Below are 26,787 nucleotides of genomic sequence, written 5' to 3'. Positions count from 1 at the left end.
AATATTGCGTACTGTCTGGCTCTGGTGATTTGTTATCAGCTAACTTTTTTTGTTCATTCTGTAGCCCCTTTGGCCAGAAGTTAGGATAAATCCTTTGCAAAGTCACCTGTAAAGAAGGATGCTTGCTTTCCCAAACTTCCCCGTGTCAAATGTACGTGCAAAAACATTATTTTGTGAACTTCTTTTCTGTGGTTTGATTGTCTGTTAGCTCTATAGGCTCCTTGGCAAGCTTTTTTGCTCACGATCTGTTTGAAAAAAGATTAATGAACTTTTCTGCAAATACAGTTTTGCAACTTTTAATTGCCTTGCTTTATTGTGTGTTTATTTGTAAATGATGAGAGTTCACGAGCCTTTCTGTTTTTCTCCTAGGAGCACTAGTTTCTTTTTATTTTCAGAGTTGGGATTTTCCGTTTCTATTATTTCTTTCTTTTAATAGGCATTGTTAAGCATTTAATACAAGTGCATACCTAGACATACAGAATTGAAACTCATAGTAACTTCATACGCCTTGAATCATATTCATTCTGACTACAGTGGATTCTTTGTATTTAAGGCTACTACGGGGGTGCTCAAGTTTTAATTTATCTTAGAGATTGATGGTAGCTAGCAAAACAGATGGAAAACCTACTGGTTTTCCCTACTGGCTGAAGTTAAGGAGTAAGAGTCTAAATCCTTACTTCTGTTCAAGGGAGCTGTGAAAATTGCATCAAGGGAAATGCTGATTGGATATTGCACAAAAAAACTTGCAATGGAGGCAGTGAGGCACTGAGACCAGGTTGTTCAGAGGGGATGTGAGATCACCAGCTTGGGGTTTAATCTGGTTTAAACCATCTGGACACCCTGAGCAGCCCGATTTGATGCTGAAGTTGGTCCCGCTTCAGGACTGAAGGGGGATTGGCTGAGAGATGCCCTGGGGTCCCTTGCAGCCTGCACCGCGCTGTGATTCAGGAGTGTCCTGAACAACGATTCCTGAAGAGACTAGGAGACAGATTGTATCCTAACGCTTGTTAAAGTCCAGATAGGTGACTTGATTGCTGAACCTGAGGCTTTCTGATCCTTAGATAATATTGTCTAGGAGCCAGTTTTCTTGTGTACTATGGGGGTTAGAAACGCTACTTCTCTGGAGAGACAGCTGTTCAATTTATGGTCTGGGTTTTCAGCTACTAGTGCACCTTGCCAGCAGGGTATTTGTTTCTTCATAATAATTACCCTGAAGTAAGGAAAGAAGAGTAGTTTCTTAACTGCATCAGTGCTATATAATGCTCATACTGAAATATTTAACAGCTGTTCCGACATAATGCTTTTCACTCTGATATGGAACTAGATTCTAGATATGAATTTTGTGATTGTAGTCTTCAGTATTTCAAATGCTTTTGCATTATTCCATGTGCAAGTGACTTCTGTGGGTGTTTGGGAATAGCAAGGAGGTCCTGTTCAGGTATGAAGTTTAGTGGGCTCCCTTTTTAACTCAGGGATAATGGATGATCACATCAGCCCAGAATAAGGAATTAGAATTTGTACAGTGTTTATTAATTCTCCCCTCTATTCAAGTAGCGTGAATAAAAGATTAATATGAAAATGCATCTTTGTGGTAAGATGAACTCAGGTAACTGAACGTATCTCTGCTAGCTGCCATCTCCCCATGCCACAAAACTTGTCATTCCCTAGCCAGCAGAGAGTCCAACTGTCAGACTTATCAAGTGCCCAGAGCACCTCTGAATCCTTCGCACTAGGTGTCCCACACACCTCTGGAATATAAATTATCCCATCCGCGTGTATTGCTCAGAGTGACTTCGTATTACCAGTCCTTGTAAAGCTAGAATTGCTGCAGAGGAACCCCTCCCCTGCCTGCTGCAGTGGCCTGTATTGCTAAAGGATTGTGCTAGATGGTCCCTCTTAGCAAACTTGCCAGATTCTTTCAAGTCTAGGGGAAGGAATGGCTGGAAATTACATGGTTTCCTCTTTCCCAAAGGAATCAGCTGAAGGAGAAGGAGGCCCTTTGCCAAAAGGCTGGGAAAGGGAAGAGATCCCACACCACACCACAAGGATGGGTGTTGTACTCCTCTATAGGTCTGTAAATAAGAGCTGCTGGAGAAGGAGGGAATGCAGGACCTATATTCAGAACCAAACAGCGGAAAATGAGTTTTTTTCCCAAGGCTAGCTGAATGCAGCATGAGCTGAAGCTGGTAGGGTCTGTGGAGGTCTCAGCTTGTGAGCTACCCAGTGGATGCTGGCTGGGCATGCGGGTACTCTGGTGCTGCTGGAAAGCTGCAGTATTTGGTGTCCTGAGCTGCCATTTCAAAGACCAAGTTCAGTGTGCTAGTTTGCTCTGGATTTCAGCAGTGGCAAAAAGGTAAGTGACTGTATCTCCGAGTGTCTCCAGCTCTGGGTTGTCTGACTGCTCCAGTTCAGTGGTAATATTGTGGTAGTTTCTGCCAAGTGTGAAATTTCACCCTGTGCTTAGTTGCATGCTTCTGAGTGTAATAACAGAAGCAATTGATGTGCGTTAAAACAATACTTTGGTAACTCTTCTCCCATATTCATCTAGTGTGACTTATTTCAGTCAGCTGATAAGATTATTTTCTTGTCTAGGGGAGTATTTATATCCTTTTTCATTGGTAAACAAACAAACAAAAAGTTAAAGTACAAGTCCTCCTGTAAAGACAGAAGCAAGGTTTACAAAATCACCCCTGGTTTTCTTTTCTCTTCATGTTACTATTTTCCCTTTGCCCCCCAGTTTAATCAACTGGATTTTTTTTCCCATTCTTTTTTGAGTACCTGTCTCTTTCTATTTATTTGCACAAGATTTCTTTTCCCATTTTCCTTGTTCTGTATCTGCTCCAGTGTGTTATCAGCTGTGTCACCTAGGCCATCTCCATGGTTCTTTCCAGCTTGTGTTACTCTGGCCACGGTCTGGCACGCTGAGGTTTCATTGTGCTTAACAATTTAAGTTGAATCGCAAATCATTATTCCTCTATGACACATTCCTGAATGTAGGCAACTGGGGAGCATTTTAGAGAAACATAAAGATAGTAGATAAACCTGCAGATGATCAGTCCTGCCAAGGATACAGTTGTGTTGTTGGGATTTTTGCTAACATGGCAGCAGAATTGCAAGCAAGTGCATGCTGTAGTGGTCAAAAGAGAAGTAGGAACTCCCATGGAAATTGCATAAGAGTCTTCTGTAATTAAAACAAAAGTAATCCAAAGAAAAATTGTGACTTAAAATTTGTGATTTCTTTCTGTCACAGCTTTTGGATTAACTCTTTGGGGTTTTTTATTAGTATTGGAGGAATAAACAATAACTCAAGATTTTTTTATAACTCTGATTTCCTGGAGGAAATCTGCTATTAATTCCTGATTTTACAAGGTTGGGTGAACATACACGAATCCTATTTTGAAACAGATGATTCGCTAGCTTCAGACAGTCTTAAATATTGGGTTTTTTTATTTTTGAGGGAAAGGGAATTGAAGCTCAGCAGTCAGCATTGAGTTGCTAATAGCAGTATTCAAAATCGTTATAGATTATTTGTAAGTCTAAAGGTGTTATTGTTTGTTTAAATACTAACAGGCTCTTGGCAGGGCGTAGGGGTTGCTGGACATGTCTTGCCTTATCAGTGAAGCTACTGCAGAAATTGTTCTGTCATTGGAAATTCTCCTGATTGGCACTTCCTCATTTAATGGCTCTCCGGAGATGGGTGGCTCTCAGTCCTCAAGCCGTTCTTAGCCTGCAGAATGACAAATCAATTTTATTACTATGCACTGTAACAGAAAATGCTAATAGCGGAATATTTGGAACAAAGATGAGAAAGGAAATAGAGGACTAGTGTGCTATGTACTAACTTTTTTAGTTGTTATCCCAGTAATTAATTCTTTCTTTGTTTTGTTTCTTGATTCTGTGTTAAAAAAGACCCACACTTTTTCATGTTTGATAATAGCATCACGACTGAAAATGGCATTCTCCACCTATTCAGTTCTGTTCTTCCATCCATTGTAACTTTTTTCTTTTGATTAAACAACAATTAAGACAAGTATCATCACAGAACTGACAGCCATTTCATAGAAGAAAATAAGAGCAACTGTATATTTTTGTGTTGAGCAGGAAACAATGATACCTACTTTCTTCATACCTGATTCCCCCTCACGCAACAAATAGCAACCTCCATGACTAGTGTGGAAGATACATTGCTGTCACATTCTTCTCTTGAGCGAAATAGCTTCCACTCTTTGTTCACCTCTCAGAGCATGGTTTCCTGAGAAGTCACGCTGTTGTGGGCACTCTTGCGTGAGGACACCCCTCACACGTGTGCCTCAGGCTGTACACAGATAAGTGAGAAAATAGTAACTGCTGAAGGGCCAGGACAGTGGAACACTACAGAACACCTGAGTGGTTGTTTCTTCTTTTAAGAGTATCAGATCTGTGGTGTACCAACAAAGGGCTTTTTCCAGAGGAAAGAAGGGCTGGACAAAGCCCCCAGCAAGGTTGTTCTTTCCCTGGTTTTACCTTGCCACGCCAGGCTCATGTTGCCCTCCTCTGCGGGAGCAGATACAAGGTCAGAGCCCCCTGTTCAGTTTGTGCCTACATGGGGATGTGTGTAGTTGTACGATGGCTGTTAGCCAGATCACGTACACAGAGAAGAATAAGAGATGTTCTATCAAATCATTTTTCAGGGAAAGCATAAGGGTTTTTAAAATTTTTCTATGACAGGCTAAAAATGGGCACACGATCAATGTTTTTCATTACTGACTATATGAAAAACTGGGATTAAAACTTTGCAGCTTCAAATAAAGACAGAAAATGCATCCACAAAATTAGATACTCTTGAAAAAGTTTCATTTTGGCTCAATCAACAAGTTGGGTTTTATTCAAAAATTAAATGTTTCAAATCTTTTGAGAATTATCCAATTCCTTTTAAATATGTAGTCTAATTCTGCAATTAGTACTTTGGCATTTATTTTCATTTAATAAATGCCAAATGTTCTCAAATTTAATAAATGCCAAATGTTCTCAAATTTCATATGGCAAATACACACACACACACACACACATATATATATAAAAGTATTTGATTAATTAATAAAATAAGAAGTAGGTAAAAGGCTTTTAAAACTCAAAGCTAAATTTGACCTGAATTTTTTGAAACAGTTTTGGTCTATCCATTTCTATTATCAGTTTATAGCCATTTCTAGCTCTGTGAACCAAAACCATCTTGTTCAACTGAACCATCAAAACATGAATCAAATACTGTTTTATTTTTTTTTAAATAGAAGCAAAAGAGGAACAGGAGAAGAAATGCTATTGCTGTAATTTTTCACTGTTACGTAAGAGATACTTCTTTGCAGTTGGAATAGCTGCACATATATGTAGGTAGGTAGTTACAGGTGAAAGGAAAAGTAAGAGAACACAGTCCTATGTAATGTCAGTTAGAGGAAAAAACTGGATTCATTAGTCAGAAAATACTCTGTTGAGAGAAATTAGTTTTCTTCTGCTATAAGAGAAGAATGAGAAGCCTTTTTAAGTAGTCTCTGAGGTCTGTTTTGTCTACAGGCTACTACAGTTTTACTACAATATGCAAAGGAAGGCAATACATGTAATTTTTTGATTTAAATGGATCGGAGACTCCTCAGAGCCAAATGTTCATTTTTAATAATTTTACTGATTAAGGTGGTATCTAGAGCTCTGCACTGAGACCAAGTGTTGAGCAAGCCTATAGTAAAAGTCACTGCAGCAAAATCTGTGTCTTGTCAGTATGAGCAAGTCAGAAAACTGTTTTTAAATGAGCATAAATCATAAAGGCCTATAAGCAGATTATGATGGGTATAATATATTGGAAACACGTCACTGGTTTATGAGGCAAGGAGTTTGTGGGACTTGAAAGAGTAATACAATAACCGGGGATGCAGCAATGGAGTAGAACAATCGTGTAGCTACCTAAGAGTTGTCTGTAATTTACATATGAAGTGTGTGTATCCTTTGGCTGTTTGTGAATAATTGAGAGTTTTTAAGGCTACACAAAATTGTATATTCTGCTTTTTAATGATATTAGTACAGCTTTATAATTTTTTTTTTCAGCTTTATACTATTCTTCGTCTTGCACAGAATTTATCTTTCCCAGTATCTTCTTTTTTTGCTCCCACTGAAATTAAGTTTTCATTTTGTTATGGTTATCTCCATTCAATGGCAGGACTCTTGAAATACTTGCAGTATTCAGAAGTACTTGACTAATTATTACCAATTATGGGTTTTTTCCTTTGAAAAGACTGAGAGAACCTCAGGAATCTCTAGGAACATGAAATTTTGACTGCCTTTACTGTAAGTAAACACACCACACACTTCCTTGTGGAAAAGCAAGCTCAGTCTGAGTGGTGGTTAGGATTTTTACCCAACTGTTGTTTTTGAGAGACTGTTCCAGAAACATGTTCCTCTGATGAGTAAAAATCTATTTTAAATTTCATTGTAGATTCATTCAGGGTAATAATTTTTAATGGAGCCAACACTGTGTGTTTTCCATGTTATGTGAATAATGAAATTATAAACCATGGTTGCTCTGCCCTCATTTGTGGTCCAGACCCAACCCAGAGCTGACAGCTATAAAAGGCCTTCATATATTCAATATGCATTTCACTTTAATTTAGCAGGTGTTTTGTGTGTAGGTCTACTTGATCCTTGGTTATTGGTTTTAAACCACTTACAAGTAAGAGGTTAGCAACAAAGCAATTCGGTAAGCTGTGGATAATAAAGGAATACTATTACAATCCTAACAACATTAAGTGATTTGTGACTACATGTAGTGTAGTAGAGTATGATATTATTCCATTTTGAATCACACTGAGAACGTTCTAAATTTTCCACAATCACATATGAGATAAACTTGGGAGGGTTTCAGTACCTAACAAATCAAATTACTATGTTCAAACAACTGGCTCAACTTTTGGAGCCAAAAAGCTCCCCTTTTGCCACCTGAAACATGTGGCCATTCAGCCTTCAACAAATCTTGTCTAAATGAAGAATGAGAGAGCCTGAAAGGGGGATCTTTATTTGGAAAATTAAACATTTGTTGTTGATTGGACCTTTGTATTAATTTGCATTATTTTAGACAGCTAAATAGTTCTGATTATTTAAAATAGTAGTCTGTGGAATATTTATAAACCCAGTGAGGATAGAAGAATGAGCTTTACTGTCTTCTTTCATGTTGACTATTTGGTAAAAATTCCAGATGTATTTAATGCAGAAGATACCATTAAATTGGTGGAAGTTGTGTGGCCTTTTATAAAGTAATCCAAGAGCAGATGCCAGTCTGACTTTGATACCTGGGGATCGTTACAGACCCATGCACCATAGGCCTTTGAAGATCAAAATGCTGTTAATTACTTAACTTGTGCATGTAATATTTAAGGTGTCAACACAAAATACAAAGCAAAGCTACTAACATTTTGAGATTGATGCTAGGCTAAGATAGCTTCATTTTATCTGATCTTTCTCCAAAGCTTTTGGGAAACAAAATTGCTAGGCATTTAATTTGACATTCTGAAAGAGTAATTTAAAAAAAAAAAAAGATGTGTATTAGGATCCAATTTTGAGAAACTGAGTTTTAAATGAATTATGAAGGACATGAAAATTTTTAGCAAATGTTTTTGCAGTATCACAGATCTTATGTGGTTACTCAGTAAAAAGTGAAGTGTTCATATTTGCGTTGTACTCATTTTTAATAAAAGAAATCACTAAAAATTTGAAAAAATGAACTGGACTGTTTCAGGGCCAGAGATTGGCATATATCTAAGCATAGTACAAAAAAAAACAACTAAGAAACAAGACTTTCTTTACATTTTTAAAGCAGAAAACATGGCCTGCGTTAACATTTTGATAACTACATATATGCAGAATTACCTGAAAGCACTAGTTCCTGCATGGTGAGGTGAAATAAGATTGTGAGATATTACTCAGAGGAGGTTAATTTTGGGTGTTAATTTGGCTTAAGTAACAGGAGTGCTATGTATTTTTATGACAAACTGAGTGATCACTTCTTCCCGGTAGCAGATAGTTTGCAGTGTGTTTCCTTTTACTTTAGGATTACTCCTTAATTTCCAAGGAAAAAAAGGAGAAAGATGTCTGATAATCACTGAACTTCCTCAAGGTGGATTGAATTTATAGTTCCAATCATCTTATTACTGTTAAACTCTTGCTATCTTGGACCTACTTGCACATGAATAGGAGTTTGTAGGCCTGTAGAGTTGGAGGAATTTGTATCTGGATCCTTTCTGTTGTATTTTTATCATTTAGGAAAAAAAAAAAAATGTCAAGGTAGCAATGGGAAAGCAAAGAATGTCGGATAAGCATTTCTGGGGTTTGCAGTTTGTAGGATGCTGAAATGTACCAAAAGGAAGACTGGGCTGTTACTTTTCATCCTCAAGTCCTATTTTGGTGCATTATGTATGAAGTAGAGAACACCTTTCCCTCTATTTTTTTGTGTGGCTATAATCAGATCAGTACATGTGCTTCAAACGTGGAAAACTCTCCAAGGGCATGAAGGTCACAAGAAGTTTTGGACTGCTTGTTCAGGAGGTGCATTGGAGAGCAGAACAGGATCAATTTAAGGAGCACTAGAGTGCAGTTGTGATTCACTCTGACAGCAGTGAAATGCCAACTGTGCTGAGAAAAGTTAAAAAAGCTGGCTAACACATGGGTTATCATAACTGGTGGGTGGCAGGATACAATATAATGCATGTATTAGTACTGCAGTAATTCTGTTTAAGTTTGAATTGGAGAAAAGCAGTCTGCATGTGTTTATGTGGAGGGAAGGACTGTAGAACAGCATATTTATCCATAATGTCCAGGCACATCTAAAAGCAATACCACTCCGTGTGCTCAGCAGCAGGTTTTGAACATGTGGGGAAAGTTTGCATTAATAGGAAGCATTCCCTGGGTTCTGTGTCTGCTGCCTCTGTGTGAAGCCAATTGAAGCTTAGCAGAGAAAGGTCAAGCTAAGAGAGGCTGGAGAAAGCCTTTTTGATTCATCAGCTGTGTAGGAATTGGAGGTGCGTGCTGTGAGACACTGCAGGTGTCAGTATCTGTGCCACCGGGTCCAAAGCACTAATTGTATAATGGCTCTTCAGGGCCGTCTTCACGTGGGTTGGGAATGCTGACTGCGGATTTTTTAGGTATTTGTATATAAACTACTGTGACTTTTAGCACACGTATGAATCAGAGAGGATTGGGTAGCGGGAGAAGTGTAACAGTTTAGAAATGCAAGACATCTTGCTACAAATAGATTTTTTTTTTTTTTTTCCCCCTGTATCTTTGATACGATAGGACAAGCTGAACCGCAGGAAGGAAGTTTAATGTTACATGGTGTGAAAAAATTTCCAACAGTAAAGACTGGAAAACACCAGAGTAGATTCTCATGTAACATCTGGGAGTCTCTATCTGTAATAATAAGTTTAATTACTCTATCATGAAATCTGGATAAACCTTGGAATAGGTACCAGACGATCTGTTGACACCCCTTCTGACCACGTTAACAAAGTGTGACTTCATATGATGAACCTGTAGTTGGGCAATCAGTCAGTGCCAGGAGAGCACTGGTGAGCTATAGGGATTCTTTTTCTTTTAAATCTCTCACTATCTTGACTTTTCTTTGAGAACTTCAATAGCCTTATGCTCTGAGTGGAGAAAACATTGGTCACATATGACCAAGGACTCTGAATATGAATTCAGAGATACGAGATACGAGAACTGATGTCCTCTGCTCAAACATGATGTTGCAGTTGAGCTTTTGGAGAACAAGACCTGCCATCAGCAAGGAAGTTTTCCACTTAATATGTGTCCCCTGGTAGCGCTGTGTTGATAGACTAGGAACAACAGACTTCTAAGCAGCGCAGTGGAGAGGCATGCACTTTGTGCTTGCAGGGCTGGGGATTCAAGCTTCAATTAAGTGTCATACAGGTATTGGTTACACCTAGTGATGTATTCCAGCAAGACTATATATATTCAGTTTCTCTCTTAGAATAGGTTTTGGAGTTCAGAGGACACACAGAGCTCTGGAGAAATGGTATGTCCACCATTTCTTACCAAGGGATTTCCCATCCCATTACATGTTAGCGGTTCTGTGATTGTCATTTACAATAAGAAAACCGGCTACAATTCTCTGCCCAAATCTGGCTTCACTTCTCGTTTTATTTCCACCCTGGTCATAAAGCAAGAAATGCCTTTGGAGAGGTTTTTCAGCAGCCGGCTTTGCTGGAAGTGCATGGTCTGCAGAAGGACGCCTCACTCCCTGTTTTCCCAGCTGGTGGCATCTCCTGCCCCTGAGCTTCTGGCATGTGTTCCGTGTATCCAGACGTCGCAGGAGACGGATGTCGGTTTTGTATTCTCACCAAGTACTCAGAGTTACTTAAAGTCCCTGCAGTAGGAATAGCTAAATGGAGGATAAATTGGAAGCCCTGCAGCTGCTGTTTTGTGCAGTAAGCTAAGCAGCCTTGAGCTTCAGTGGCTGGCTGCCTGATCCTCCTTTTGCCCCCTAGAAACACGCTGAATTAGATGGAGGTCGTGGTGCCCGTGTGTTCGGCGTGAGGCTGGCTCTTCCTGGCCCCATGTCAGAGCCACGGGCCCTGCTGCTGGCTTCCCTCCACGCCAGGCTCCGCGGAGAGGCTCAGCAGTTTGGCAGCACCTCGGGTGCGGAGGAGCTGGGGCTGGCCCACGTCCTCCTGCTGCAGGAGGGAGACGCGGCCCTCCCCAGCTACGGCGCCTGCTGCCGGCCCTCCTTCATCACCCCGTTGCCGTGCATGTGAGGGGAAAGGATGCATGGAATCAAGCCCGAAGGGCGTGGGGAATGGCAAGGGTGCCCGGCCTTGCCCTGCGGCCTTCCACCAGCAGCAGGATTCCACTAGCTGAGAGGCTTTCCAAGGCAAATTGTTTTGGTAGTGTATTTTATTTGCATATTACTTGATGGTTATATGTATTTACATTTAGTTGCATTTACTTGATAGAGGTTTTTTGTTACTTAAGGGAGATATTCTTTCACCCACTAAATTGCAAAATAACATTTTGTTAGGTGTGTTGCATGTCTGTTATTAAAATCCTGAAGTGCTGGTAGCAGGACGCTCCCTGTTATAATTTACAAGGAAGCAAGCAATTAAGTTTTACCCATTTTTCAACAATGTGAGCTGTTATTAATGTCTTTTGAGACTTGGACAAAAAGCAAAGAGGATTTTCACCTTTTGGCTTTCTTTTCTTCCTCCTGTCATTGTTCTGATCATTAGAAGCTACATTTATTCTTATGTTCTTTACTTTTAATTTCTCCTGCCCACAGCTGAAAATACTCTCTTGATTTTTGTGAACAGCTGGTAGGATTTCTACAACAAGCTAGGACTACTATTGCTTCTACAACAAGAAGCTAGGACTTCTTGTCAGGCTTAAAAAAGATGAGTAATTTTGATCTTTGGGATGTTTCTTTTCTTGCTGGTGACTCAGAGGAATAGTGCCTCCTTAGGCCTTTTTCTCTTAGATGTTTGATTGTCCCTCTAATAGGCATGTAAGGGGTGGTCAGAGAATACCTGCTTTAGCCTTGCTACAAAGCTGCAGGTTAAACTACAGTCTTAAGCATCTGTAGTGTGCTGTAAGCAGTGAGCCTCAAATCTCCTTCGATTGAGAACTGATTCTACAGCAAGCTTTCTGATGGTTATTGCCATCTTTTCCCAGCAGAAAGGGTCTCTTAATATCAAAGGTGGTGGCCATAATCCTACCAGAAAGCAGCCAGAAAAACGTGTCCTGTTTCTCTTCTGGGTAATAATATGGATCGGGTTCTCTGAGCCCCTAGCCGTGTCAGTTGGCCACTTGTGTAGTAGGAGAGGATCAGCTGAGTGAAGCAGTTGATGAAGAGGACCCAACTTTCATACTGTACGTGTTTTTCGAGGTGTTCTGCGAGCAGATGGCCTGTAGTGGTTGGAGCGTTTAGTTCCTTTAGTCGTGGGGAGGACCGTTCAGTTTAGCTGCATCTGAAGGCAGTCCAGTTTGTGCGCTGCGAGACTCCATGTGTGCCGCGAGCAGAAGCACGGTGCGTGGATGCGCTCCTGGTCTGAACTAAAATACTCCCAGTGTTGTGCTGTTCAGATGAACTAGGTTGAGCTGTTGGAGACAGCTGTTAATTAAGTGAGTTTAAAATGCTGATCTGGTTCAGGTTAAATCACAGTAAGCTTTCTGGTCATTGGAAGTAAATGGAAAGGCAACAGGCAAAAAAAACCGAGAAAACAACCGCAAAGTACTGTCCTGCACAAGCTGGGCAATTTGAACCTCCATTTTATGAAACACTGTGGCATTAATTGGGAATATTTGCATCTGTGAAGCTAAAAATTCTGACAGGTTTTTGCAAAGTAAAGGGAAAAGTACTCACTGTCTTGAGCATCGGGTCTTTAAAGAGGAGCTAAAGTTATCCAGCCAATAATTCCTGTGTAAACGAATAAGTAATTAAAACAATTCCTGTTGAAGCTGTATCTGTTTTTTTTTTTTTTCTTTCTTCCTTTTCTCTGGCAGACTCCTGAGAAATTATTAATATTCCCCACTGTTTTCAAAGTTTACATTAGAAACAGTCCAGGATATTGCAGGAGGATGTACCTCAATTGAAAATATTGATTTTTTTTCTTTCATGCTTTTAACAGGCATTTCCTTTTCTTAATGTTATAACTTAGTGGAATGAGAAGGTTTTAAAGGGAAGGGTTTTATGGTTTTGTTATTTGTTTTTTTTTTTGGTGTTTGTTTTTTTTTGTTTTTTTTTTTTTGTTTGTTTGTTTGTTTTTTTTTTTTGTTGTTTTGTTTTTTTGTTTTTTTTTTTTTTTACATTGCTTAACATTTCTAGGCATTTCAAGAGCACTGAAGCATATTTTCCCATGCAGACATGGCATTGCTGTCAAACCGAGAGGGGCAGTGGCTGGAGTGACTGGCTCAGTTATCATGGAACTTAAAGTTGATTTAATAAAGGTACCCATTTTCCTTTATGAGGTCTGTGCCTATATTATTTGACTTGACAAGTTCTTCATCATTTTTTGTGGTTTTGCATCCCCTTCGAGATGCAGTTCCCCAATTCCATGTGGAAAATTGTCAGGTAGCATCTGGTTAAATGAAGCTGACAAGTGTGTTCTGTCAGTTTTAGTTTTAGTAACTTAAGATGTGAAGAAGTCAGGCTTTTGTATGGATGATAGCATCTACAGGATTCTTTTTTCTGTCTTACATAGATTCATTTAAGAAGCCCAATCTTTCTCTGGCATGGCTTCTGGCTTTAGGTGAGAGATTTTACTTTTTAATAGTTTTCATTTTGGTTTGTTGTGTTCAGAAATTGGTGAGTACAAAGCGAATATCTCTGGGCTGTATTACACATTCTAGAAAAACAGGGGATTTTAATATCGCATTAGAAACCTACAAATTCGTCTATGAAAAATTAATAATTTTGTGCTGAGTTATTAGAAATTGCAATGTATGATATTAAATCCTAAAGTATTTGGTATTCTGAGGAAGACTTTCATCGGTGTATCTTTTATTGTCCTAACTCAACAAAAAACTGTGCTTAAATTTTAAGGATTTCAGTGGTCTTCTCAGGACTATCTTTGTACTGAAACTAATAAAAAAACATTTTGATGTTTGGTCTCGGCCTGCTTTTAGATCAGGGTACCTTGTGCATCGTAACTTTGTTATTCAGTTATTTGCACCCAGAAAAGTATTATACCAAGCTTAAAAAGGAGTCTCTGTAAAGCAGACACACACAGTATTAAGTAACATTTAAATAAAAAGAAAGAATGGCATGTAAATATTATTTATTTAGTAAAGAAGATAGGTGGCTGAAAATGCATGAAATATGGGATAAAATTCTACAGATGTTTGAAGAAACCATATCACTCAGACCATTCCCAGTGGTGTCAGTGAGTAGGTAGTGCTGCTTATGTTTTGAAGTGGGATTCTGTGTCCCCTGTGGAGCCTGTGCGTCTGTTCCCTTAGCTGTGCCTGCTCACACTCTGCTGACAGGGCACATGGTGCTTCAGTTACCCCATTACTGCTTTGTGTAATGAAGGGCAGATTTCATACGCCAGTGAAGAATGCTCGGTGATGCCCTTGATCTCCTTACCATGGATCAGGATTTTCTCTAATTGCTATATTTAACTAGAGCCCTCCAATGTTTGTTTTGTGTAGTTGATCTGACAAATATTTATGGCAATTGATTTACTTAGCAAATCACAGAATCGCCAAGCTTGGTAGGCACCTCTGGAGATGACCAATGGAATCCTCCTCCTCAAGGAGGGTCACCTGGAGCACATTGCCCAAGACCACATCCAGTTGGGTTTTGAGCATCTTCAAGGATTGGGACTCCACAATCAGTCTGGACAACTTGTTCGAGTGTTCGGTCATCCTTACAGCAAAAATATGTATTCTTCTGTTCAATTGTACTTGCTTGTATTTTAAGTTGTGCCTGTTGCCTCTTGTCCTTACCTGATAGACATTTAAAAAAGCAATGTAAGAACATCCACATAATGTGCATTTAGAGGTACAGGAATTTGAAATGCTTTCAACTCTGGAATTCGTAGTAATGATACTGTAAACAAGATTTTATTTTACTAAGATTTACTTGGGCTTGGGATTTTTGTTGTTTGTTGGGGTTTTTTTCTATGAAACACTCTAATCCAAACTATTTCAAATGGCAAGGAGAACAACTTGGATGTAACATTGTGCTATTTATAATCAAAGGGCTCTGTTAGCCTGTTTAATGCACTAAGTCCATTAGTGGTTTCATATGGCAAGTTGTAAGAGCACAGTTTTTGTTCTTTCTCTGGTAGTCTGTACCCCAGCCTGCTTTTAAATGTGCTCAGTGGTATACACAGTGTTTTAAGAATGCAACGAAGGCACTAATTTCTTAAACAACAAGGGAAATAATTCAAGGACATTTACTCACTTTGTATATGTGCATGTATGCTTGAGGCGAGTGCTGTAACCTGTTTGTGTGTGTTTGGGCACACCTGATGCACTGTAGGAGCAAAGAACAAATTTTCTCCTCTGTGAATGTATTTTGCAGTCACATGGTTGCATTATTGCGTGGATTGTTTTTCCCCTACTTCTCACTGTCGGTATTAGGCATTCTCAGTTGAGACTGATGCAGTTTGCTACTTGTACCTCAGTCTTTATAACCCTGGCCTACATCTGTATCACAGATACGAGTAATAACATCACAACTGAACGTACCTGTGCTATGAGCACTGAAGGAATAGAGCTGGGAAGACTGAAGGATACTGGACACCTGTCCACCTAGGTAAGATGTGTTAAGTCATTAAGCAATGAATTTTTGATGCCAGCCTGAATTTTAGCTTCTATTCCTTATGTTTTTAACAAAACCATTAATTTCAATTATTTTCAATTTTTTTTTTTTTTGTGGAATGTTTTCAACTTTACAAATATTGTATAGCTCTGAGATTAGCCTGAGTTATTGCCAGATCTTGTCAAGTGCAATCCTGTATAATTGCAAAACAGGCTAATCAGTCTTTAACACTTAATCAACCCCTTTCAGTGAAATGCATAGTAACAAGGTGCTGAAAAAAGACACTTTTGATGTTTTATATGAAAGACATTTGGAATGGTTCAGTGTCATCTCATAGAGACATAAGCTTGCGTGGGTATCTGATGTGTGCAGGAAGGCCCACTGACAGTTGCACAAAGTGTCATAGAAATGTCAGAACTGAACAAGTTTGTTAGCATCAGGGCTGCACAGCAGGAGATCCAATTTTTAGTAGTTATTGCCTGCAGAAAGAAAAGGTGGGGGTCAGAAATCCATCAAAGTTTTCTATTCTCTAGTCTTAAGAATCTAAAAATATTAAATGGAACTGGCCTGTCTGATCTCTGCTTACTCTCCCAGAGAAGACAATAACCATCAAATACTAAAACACTAATAAAGCAAAAATCCTTTCAAATCTTAGAGGAATGATTTTCCTGTTTTCTAGTTCTTATTAGGACTAAGAACATATTCTTACCAAAGTTAACATCACCACCTATTAACAGTATAGATTACTAGTAGTATAGCTGCAATGTAAATAACATTATTCACCTGAATGTTCAGAGTTCCCAAGGCATATGACACATCTATGATAACATTATCGTTCCCTTCTCTTCAGGTTATATCTTAATCAATGCAGATTCATTTTTGTCTCCATGCTCACATTAAGGGGAGAATTTTAGTTGAAAGTGTGCTGTATATGGTAGGATCACATTATAGAAATGTCTTATAGATGGGATTGTCAATACATGGAAAAATGATAACCAAGGCTGCACACAGACTTTCTCTTTTTCAACTGTTATGCCAGTTAAGACATGTGTGTGTCTGTCTCCTGGGGGATGTCATCTTCACAAACACACGCTCCAATTTCTTTTAGTCACTTCAGTTAGCTTAAACAGTGAAAGATCACAGGATTGTAGAATAACTTTGTTTGAAAGGGACCTCTGGAGGGGATTGACTCCAGTCTTTGCCTGGAGCAGATCTAATTAGATCAGGTTGCCAGGGCCTTCTGCAGTTGGGTCTGGAACAACTCTATAATGGCCTGAGTTAATCTAGTTGGTCTTGAAGCAAAGCCAGGAGTGCTCATTCTTCTCACTGCAGAACTGTGGGAGTCTTAGCTCACAGATGACAAGTGGTGAGAAGCGCCAGGGGAGGTGATACGTAGCCCCACCGCAGCTGCACCCTGAGAGTTACATGCTAAATTGCCTTTGGAAATGGTTCAGAGCCTGCACACCTGCTGCTTCAGCTGAGGCCAGGCAGATGCAGTGTAAGGCAGGCAGTTTCCACGGCTCAAACTCACATGCTGCAGAAAATTCTGTATAAACTCTGTTAATTTACTAACAAATGTATGTTCTCAGCTTTGCTGGAAGCAGTAGCAACCTCTTCTTAGTTTCCTTTGTGTTTCTGAATGACAACTGTTGACCACTACCTACCTATGAGACTTCCTATCTCATGATGATTTTGTGTAGAAATCTCTGCTTTACACTCTTTCCAAAGTGTTCACTCTTTGTCTGTATTTAGGAATGAATATACTGAATTTTGCTTTTGGAAGGTGAATGCCCAGTGAGGTTGAGGTGAAACAGTAGTTGGGGAGAAAGTTGCAGTAAACAAAAACATGACTGATCACTTCTCCTGATGAGACTGACAACTGCAATAGGCACAGTACAGGTCACGGTTGCTGGTGAAGTTAAGGACTGTTGGTGCTCTTGTCCGACAGGGCTATAAAATAAGCCAGGAAGAGTGATTTTAACTCGGTAGAGGTGATTTGGTCTTTATTGCTATCTCAGATGTTTAAGTTGTACAGAATACACAGAAATAATGCTTATTTTTTATTAAATTTCTCTAATGTAGAATGCTCAGCTCCAGATAGCAATATCCTGGGTTTATAGTTGCCCTAAGTACAGTTTCCTATGTACTTAACAATTCAGGTGCACTCTTCAGCTTAAGAAGTAAAATTTTGAATCTTGGGCCACCCAACATGATGAGTAAAAATATTGCTTAGAATATTTACTTAATAATTTCATATAACCTGGGTCATTTAATGTATGCACTCAGTTTATTGAAGTAAATACTGTAGACTGGAGTTGTAAAAGAAGAATGAAGCTGACATCATCAAAGAATGATTGCATTAAACTAAATCAGTGATTAAAAAAAGAAGTCTATACCTGTTAGAGGGACTGCCGTGCCAACCTTTTCCAACATAGTACTAGTATATAGTCTTCAATACACAACTGAAGTATTTAGGGACATCTGTTTACCTATTTTAGCACATACAGAAACTGCACAAAGTGTCAATTTGTGAAGCAAAACCATTTGGTTGAAGCAGAAAAACTCATAAAACCATCTCCCTGTTTTATATGCTTATGTTATCATCCTTTTGCCACATGCTTTTTGGTTCCACATTATTAATGTTGGAGAACATACCTCCTACTTTACACAAGATGCTATCATGTTATAGCAGTTGTGGGTACGCAATTCTCATTTTTTGGCAATCATAGATCATGTATAAATTAATTTAAATGTAAATGTATGTCAAATAAGGATGTACTAACTCTCATTCTGCATATTTTAAAGAACTGCTGGCATCAACAGACACAACCAGCATAAACAGATTTCTTTCTTTGGCTATCTTGACTATAAGAAGTTTAAATGTATCTTCATCTTCTAGCATCAGGTGACAGCTATCTCTGGTTATGTGGTAACTACTTTTGCGTTCTGTCCTGAGTTGAATGAATGGTGGAGTTTTTTGGTGGCAGGGGAGGGGGATATTGGGGCGGCCCCCTGTGAGAAGCTTCTCGAAGCTCCCCCAGCTCCACGTCAGCTCCACTTCTGTTTGGGAAATTGAGCCAATCGGCTGCGCCTCTGCGATAACATATTTAAGAAGGGATGTGGTGAGGAGCAGTGGGACTGGTGAGGAGGAGTTGCTGCAGCTGCATGAACACCAAGGTCAGTGGGGGAACGGAGGAAGAAAGGAGGGGGGAGGTGTGCTGGAGCAGAGACCCCCCTGTATCCTGTGGGGAGACAGCAGGGTGGCCCCCCCCTGCCACCCATGGAGATCTACGGTGGAGCAGACACTGATTTATGGCCTGTTGCTCCTGCTCTGATGATCAAGGTTCTGTGCCCGAAGAAGGCTGGGGTCTCATGGGAAAAGGCAGCCCCCGCTGCTGTAATTCAGTGCTGGGAGGATTGCAGCATGCGGGGGAGTCCCACGCCGGAGCAGCTCGGGAAGGGCTGCAGCCGTGGGAGGGAATCCAGTTGGAGGAAGTTAGTGACCCATGATGGAGCAGTGTGGGGAACGCTGCGGCCCATGGGAGGGACTCATGTTGGAGAAAGTTTGTGGAGGACTGTCTGCTGTGAGAGGGGGACCACGATGGAGCAGGAGGAACAAGTTTCGGACACTCCCCTCACCGAAGATGAAGGAAGTGGCAGCACTGACTGCACCCCCCATTCCTGCCCCTGCGCCACTGGGGGAGGAGGTAGAGATATCGGGAGCAGAGCTGAGCCCGTAAAGAAGGGAGGGGTGGGGGGAAGGTGTTCTCAAGATGTGGCAATGCTTCTCACTGTCTTACTCTGTTATGTGTTGTTAGTGTCTGTAATAAATGTATGTTCTTTTTTTCTTCCCCTAACGAGTCTGCCTTTTGCTCGTGATCATAAAAGGGGGATTTTTTCCCCATCCCAGTCCTATCTTGAACCCCAAGCCTGGCTCTCTGTCCCTTCTCATTGCCGGAGGGGAAGGGAGAGAGAGCTGCTACATTGTGGTTGGCTGCCAATCAGGCCTAAACCACGACACGTTCATTTTCCAGTGGTCTCTTAAAGGTTGTCTTGTCACATTCAGTAATGGATAAAGTGTGGACAGGGTCTTGAGAATACTCAGTGTACAGAATCAATTAGATTTGGCTACCTGTGCTGGAGCTCACTGCTGTCACCTTCTCAGCTAGCTCCACTGGCTTTGGAGAGATGACTCGAGACACAAGGTGCTGCTCAGTTTGAGAAGAGCTTTGGCAGAACTTGTCCTTCTGTAAATGCTGCGGTTGAGATTTTAGACAGTTCAGTACTTAGCAGCAGCGCTGGAGCAGTACTAGCGTTTGTAGGCAGAACTGAGCTTGCTATGGTAATGTTATACCGAGAAAGAGTGGTTTTATATTATTTAGGTTGTTATTTTGGTTGTTGAGAGATGCATGTTTGTGTGATGTAAAGCCTCAAAACCAATTCTCACATACTGTGTTAATTTGGGCATGTGTTTATCGTATTTTACTGGCTCTGCTGTAAGGAAGCATACAAATAACACAGAAAGAGTTCATCTATCCATCTACATTTGACTTACTGGCGTTAAATGAAAAACTTGCTTCCTCCTGCGTTTGCAATGACGTGACAGTGTCCCCTGGTGGTGAGATGGATGGCGTTCGCCCAGATTTGCAGCTTTTCTCATTTCCCCACCCCCAATCCCCCCTTCCCTTTTTTAATTGGAAGGAATTGTGGCATACCTGCAAGTATTTTAATTGCTAGTAATGATTTATAGAATAATGTTATAGTATGGATATCTTCTAGATTTGAGAGGATGGTGTATATATCTAGGACTCCTGTAATTATCAAGACATACAGTTGTTCTACCTAAAACCATGTAGCACTTCACATACAGAGATGGAAAGAAGGATGTTTCCCTTCTTAAATAAGCAACATGTCCCTGTACTCTGCAGGAGGTGTAGCATAATACATGATTTTACAGCCCATTCCTAATGAGCTCACAGTGGCAGTACGCCACAAAGCCACTCAGTTATCAGATCAGATGGAGACAGCCCCTCGGTAGGTCTTCCAGGCACCCACATCGTGCCATTCCTGCACTCACTGGGCCATACATTCTATCTCACTCCTTCCCTTTCTCTTAGTAGTCTTACAAATCAGGTTTTTTTGTGTTGCACGCTGGAAAATCTTAAGTGTAATTAGTAGAAAGTGCCCTTATCCACAGTAGCCTACTGACTAATATGTACGGCAGAGACAAGCTTTTTAAAGGCATTTTAAGTAACATTCTTCTATGTATTCTACACCTGTGATGCATCTGCACCGGTGAAGTTTCAGAAGAATGAGTGCTGGAACTTGCAGTATGTGGTAGATTTCACTATGTTTCTCAAGCTGTTTTCACCACATGCCTCTTAAACAAAACAGAACAAAAAAGCTTTAAAGTTGGCTAGACTGAATTTTTAGTTAACTAAGAATCAGATCCTGTGAAGTAGCATTTCACAGACAGGTGTTACAGCTGATGACCACATCAAATGTGGATATGCAACGGAAGCTGGGAATCCTTTTTATAAAGGTGCATGAAACGCACTAAACAGAAGTGTGACTCTTGTGCTATGAACAGATGAATGTATTTATATTTGTTTATAGACTACTGAGATTGAAGCCAGGAAATATTGGCAAAATTATTACATAATTGAGCATTAAATGATCAAAGTATAACCTTCTGGTGCTAAAAGCTATTAATCTATTAAATGGGAGTGGAGTGTCATTATCTTTTCCCCAATATGTGCGTGTGTGCTAGAGAGAGCTGCAAGCCAGAGTCTTTATCTCCAAGTGCCCTTGACCTGTAGGGCTCAGCATTAGGTCTGCAATGTCTAATGCACTCTCCATTTTAATGTAAGGATGGCTTCATCTCTCAAGATTAAGGAATATTAATTGATTCACTGTGTCAGTGTATAAATGACTGCTTCAAGAAAGGAGTGCAATTTTGAATAGTAATAGCAAAATGCAGTTAATCTAGAACCAAGAAAAAACAGAAAGTAGCTTTTTTTTCAAAGGAACAATGATCCTTTTATTTTGGCAAGTGTTTTTCATTGAAACTCTTAGGGAGAAGGTTTGGGGGTTTTATGTTGTGAATGATACTCTGTTTTTGTAAACTAATATTACGGGGGAAAGGTTCAACAAGCACTCCAGATATTTGAGTTGACTGCAAATAAAAATGGTTTCTGACTAAATGTGTAACTTGTATTGAAATCTTAACTCTACCTAAACCAGTGTAAAACCAGTAAATCAGAACTGACTTCATCTTAATTTTCGCTGTTGTGTCTAACCCTATACTTCACTTACTGTGAAGAATACTATTTGTTCTTAGATTATATATGGAATGTATGTGATAAATGTTGAAGCTGCGGTATCTAGGCACAGCATTGGAAAGGCTGTGGGATAGAGCACAGGGAATTTTCACACTTGGTTGGATCTGTGTGGGCAGACTCCTGCAAATACAGAAGTCAGCTGCCATTCTGTGTTCATATAGAAATTGTTTTTTCTCTGTCAAAGATGTGGAGTGTGCCAGTATAACCTGGCATTTTCAGATGCAAGCATTTGCCTAGATAGTAGTCTTTGCATGCATGGATAATGGAATTACTGAAACTAAAGAATACTATGCTTTCATCAAAATTATACTGAAAAGTCTCCCTTCTGTAATTACACTGTGGGTAAAATCCCAAATGGGACAGTAGTCATTGTTGGATAACTGTGTATTTGTTGTAAAACACCACAAAAAGAAAGGTAATTCACTAGCAGTGACATCCACTGTGAAAATTACTGAAATTGGAAGTGAACTTTAGGGAAAAAATAGAGGCAGGCAACTTTAGAGGAGAGATGCGTGCTGAGTGTCCATGCCTGATGTTCAGTTTGGAGAATTTTCCCCACTGGGTTGAATTTGATATTTGAAAATCAGTAGGGAAAAGACCCAAACCTCTCCAGGTCTGGAAATAGTTTCAGTCAACATCCACTATATTTTACTAGAAAATCAAGACATTTTATAGTAAGAATTAAATCTCGGACTGAGAGTAATAACGTGTTGGAGATGGCTGATCCTCTGACATGAGCTACTCATTAGCAACATCTGGGCCCTAACATGTTCCATCTGTTGGTTGAGAGGTAAGTCACATTTTACTTCATTTGCCCCTTACACTGTACCTGCCGTGGAATTCAGAGTAAACGATGTTCTTCTCTACTTTAATCTCTACTATTTTTGCTCTCTCTGCAGTCCAGTCTTACAGAGAATTGGCCTATTCTGTTATGATCCTCTGCTGTCTGCTATGAGAGCTTGTCCTTTCTGGCAGTGCCCTGTTCTTCCCTATCTAGACCAGCACAGTGGTTGACTTTGACGGTATATACTCCTAATGAACATATATTTGGACTTTTCACTCACTGAATGCTGGGTTGTTTTTCAACCTCAAGGGAAAACTTCTAAGTTGGAGTGATATTTGTTGGAATTAAAGACAATTTTGTAGTTATTGTCTGGGAAAATTTCAGATTATAGCTGTTACAAATGAAAGCATGAATCCTGTAAGGAAATTTTCAAAAATGGATAGAGATTTCTCACAGGTAAATACTTTCAGGACCTAACTGCTTTTTCTATCCTAGAAAACGTTCCCCTTAATTTTCAGCTACACAGCTGAATTGTTGAGAAATGTTGTGTTTAGCTATTACACAGCTTCTGTCTTGGAAGATGCGATAGCATTTTTTATCTGAACAGTATCTCACCCAACCATGGATGAGTGCAGTTGTAGTTTGGATACTTCAACAGCTTGATTTTCTGTACAAAAATAGAAAATGTCTGATATGGAAATGTTGCTTACAAACACAGCTAGTCTGATTTATGAGTTTTCTGAACATCTATTTACTCTGCTATGAAAACATGCCAATTAGCTGTAGTGACACAAAATATTTTAAGCCATAATACATAAAACAAACCATGCACACTGGTGGTTTGACGTATATGTTTTCTAATTTCTTATAAATAACAAACACACTTACGCTGTGGTTAGAGAAGAGCCAGAGGTCAAATCTGGACCCAGGTTTCACATTTGGCCATTTAAAGTACAGTGGGACAAATGAAAATGGTAGAATGGGATCCCAAATGTCAAGGAACTGAGAATCTACGTGGGATTTTGTTTACCTCTCAATCTCACCCCTAAAATTTCATGTTCAGGTAGTGAATCCTCCTCCATTCTCTCCTTGATCTTTGTTGTTAGCCCATCCTTTCATTCTGGAAGAAAAGCAAAAGGAATGTTTTACAGAAACACTTTATTTCTCAACATTAATTTACCACTTTTCTCCTCTTGCATCACATCATTTGGTTCTCAGAAATTCCGTGATTCTACGTAATTTCTGTTGGTTTTCTAATAATACCTTGCTTGGGAATATATGAAAGTAAGACAACCTGGAGAAAAGACGGCAGGTTGTCATCTGTGCTGCATAAGGCATTGGTTATGCATGAACTGGGGCGCTGCAGCCTGAACACTAAGAGCCTCAGGGTCTCACTGGGCAACTTGCAGGATGAAAACTGTAGGAGCGATTCAGAAGAGTTGCTGGTATGAAATATTAGTGGCCTGAAATACCCCAGGCTGGCCAGGAGTCGGTGTGTCTCAGAAGTCCTCTTCAAGTTTTATCCAGGTGCAGTATCACCTACCAGCTGCCAGGGATCCAGCAGGTGCTGGAGTTGGGTACTGCTGTTGCAGGATCCTTTTGCTCCTGTTGTGCCTTGCATGCCATCTGCTCGTACCCTTGCCAGCTCAATAAACTAACTTTCCACCTGCTTTGTGCTATCAGTGTCATGCAAAACAAGCGGATCAGATGTAGAAGCTTGCTCTGTCTGTGGTAGTAATTCTAATTTATTTCAGCTCACTGAAAGAGGGTAGGGAAAACAAAGCAGCATGGATTCACTGAAATGAAAGGAATTGTTAATCAGAATAATAAGCTTCCTAAATTCCAGAATAAAGAGAACATAGTTTAGATAACAGACTATGGATAGATAATAATCAGGTAATTCCTTCCCCATCGCATATTGGAGGAAATTGGTCCAAGAAAATAAGTTTTAAATAGATAATTGGTCTTAAGTTTCATTGCAAATCTGTAAATCCTGGAGAAACAAGCAGAATAACCCAGAGCGATGTTTTAGCTGCCTGCGTGACACCCTCACCCATACAGCAAAGTTGTGAGAGGGAAACATCAGGAGTAATATTAATAACAGCAGGGGGAAAAGCTTTTAAAGTCTACTGGGTCTCAGCACTAATAATGTGAGAATTTCTGCTTTTTATGTGTATAACTTCATAAACAGCACAGTAATGTTCATTTATTACTGTGAAGTGGTTCAAAACACAACCTATAGAAACTAAGATGAAAATTGCCTTGGTGAATAAGAATACATTATTGCTTTCAGGTATCTTTTAAAATCTGAACCTCAAAAGTTAATCATGGTTAACAAAGAAGCTAAACATTAATGCTGTCACCAGAATAACTGACTTTTGACATATAGATCTTTTAGGAGATTAATTGTGTTATTCAGCCAACATAAATATTCTGTGCCAAAAATAGCATGCAGTTAAAATGGAAAATAATTAAATGATCAATATGTGATCCAGAAATGTCTCATGTTTTATTTTTAATCTTGCAAATGGTTCATATGAATTCAGCCAAACAGCAGAACTGCTTCAGGAGACATTCTGTGGTGTCACTTTGCAATTCAAGGCAAGGACTGACGTTTTAGTTGGAAAGTTAGAGGGAGAAAACCACTGAGAACTCAGCTGCACTTTTTCAGTGATTGAAGAACATAAACTGACAAAATAATGTATAAAATAAAATCATCGATAGTTTTGAGGTAACCCTATATCAAACTGATTTAAATTAATTCCTAAATTCTGGAACTTGGAAAAGTGGATTAAACATATATGTGCAGGCCATTCAAAAGTTTGATTTCTAGTAATGAAAGCATGGATATTTAATAAACTAGCACAGCTTTTTAAATGACTGTTTTTCTTGGAGACATAATAGTTAAGCAACACACGCGTTTTTTCTTACTAATTTAAACTATGTCTTCATATGAATGGATTACACGTATTATGGTATAGATTGTCAACGCTGGTGACCTTTTGCTCTCATTGCTCTCATTTGATCTGGTGTTTTCAGTCACCTTCAGGTATGCCTCAAGGGCTGCTTCTACAATATTCAACTAATTAGACCTACAATATTAAACTAATTAGACTAATTAGAATTAAACTAATCAAACCATGTTTCTGACAAAGAAACTGGTACTCTGGAAATGTTAAATCCTGTCTAGTAACATCACAGAGTCGTTTAGTTTGGAAAGACCTTTAAGATCATCGAGTCCAACCCCTAACCTACCACTGCCAAGTCCACCACCAAACCACATCCCTAAGCACCACATCTCCATGTCTTTTAAACGCCTCCAGGGATGGTGACTCACCCACCACCCTGGGCAGCCTGTTCCAGTGCTTTACAGCCCTTCCCGTGAGGAAATTTTTCTTAATGTCCAATCTAAACCTTCCCTGGTGCAACTTGAGGCCTTTTCCTCTCAACCTATCACTTGTTACTTGGGAAAAGAGACCTATGTTTTCCTCAGGATCCAGGAAAACCATTTCTTTCTTAGGTGTTATGTGTGTGTGTATGTTCTATTAGTATTGTGGGATTTGTCCAAATCAGGGGATGAAGTGACCGGATTAACTTCACTTACCTGCAGCATCATATTAATTTCCATTATGGCAATACCACCAAGGTAGGTGGCCTCTCCTACCTTGCAACTGCAGTAAGTCGAGTTAGAGGCTTGATACTTGATAGCATGTTGAACCATAGTAATATTCTATCTTGGGTTGGTTTGCCTTGACGTTATAATAGGTTCCAAGCTGGAAGCACACCTAAATTTTCCTCTGTGTGTGTCTATACTTTTTTGACTGTGTCTTTTTCTCGGTATTCTTCCAGGAGGATTTGAATCTTTTACTTATTTGAAATTTGTGAAAGAAACACCCATGTGGACTATTTTCTTATTATCAGCAAAAACCTTGTAGAGTTTCAGTACTGCAAGCGTGGCTCGGTGGTTTTTAGTATTATTCTCTCATTTTGGCCAATGTTAGTATATTGCTGCTGTCTTTCAAAGAAACGTAGCTTTGCTATTTCGTAGAAAATGTACCATTAAATTGCAGATGTCATGGATGAAAGCACTGTAACTGCAAGAAAAGAGATTTGACATGCAAATATGATAGGACCTAATTCCATTCTTGCTGAAGTCAATGGGAATGGGAGCAAACTCAGGATGCTGAAGTTAAAAATGTAAAGACCTTGCCCTTTAATCAGAAACTCATGCTATTCTTCTGAAGCCAGTTAGATTTACAAAGTAGCATTACTTAGAAGTTATGAGTTTCAATTACTCATCTAATTAAGTTCAATACAGTATTGCAGTCACCTTTTGCTGTTTTAAATGCAGCAGGGGTCTGGTCCTGACA

At 39.6% G+C, this 26,787-nt stretch overlaps 1 protein-coding gene across 2 annotated transcripts in view; it reads left to right on the top strand.

Annotated features, from left to right (window-relative positions):
• Nucleotides 1-26,787, top strand: part of PCDH15 (protocadherin related 15) — an 862,106-nt gene that overhangs the window by 229,923 nt on the left and 605,396 nt on the right. The window contains exon 5 of one of the 2 annotated variants that reach the window (XM_042793586.1): nt 15,189-15,286. The exons of the other annotated variant lie outside the window; for it this stretch is intronic. The gene's annotated coding sequence lies outside the window, so the exon portion shown is untranslated. The remainder of the gene's footprint in view (nt 1-15,188; nt 15,287-26,787) is intronic. 2 annotated transcript variants of the gene reach the window in all.

The sequence above is a fragment of the Tyto alba genome, unplaced genomic scaffold (genome assembly GCF_018691265.1).
Source record: "Tyto alba isolate M040663 unplaced genomic scaffold, T.alba_DEE_v4.0 Super-Scaffold_1, whole genome shotgun sequence".
Taxonomy (NCBI): Eukaryota; Metazoa; Chordata; class Aves; order Strigiformes; family Tytonidae; genus Tyto; species Tyto alba.
This window is presented reverse-complemented; position numbering and strand designations above follow the sequence as displayed.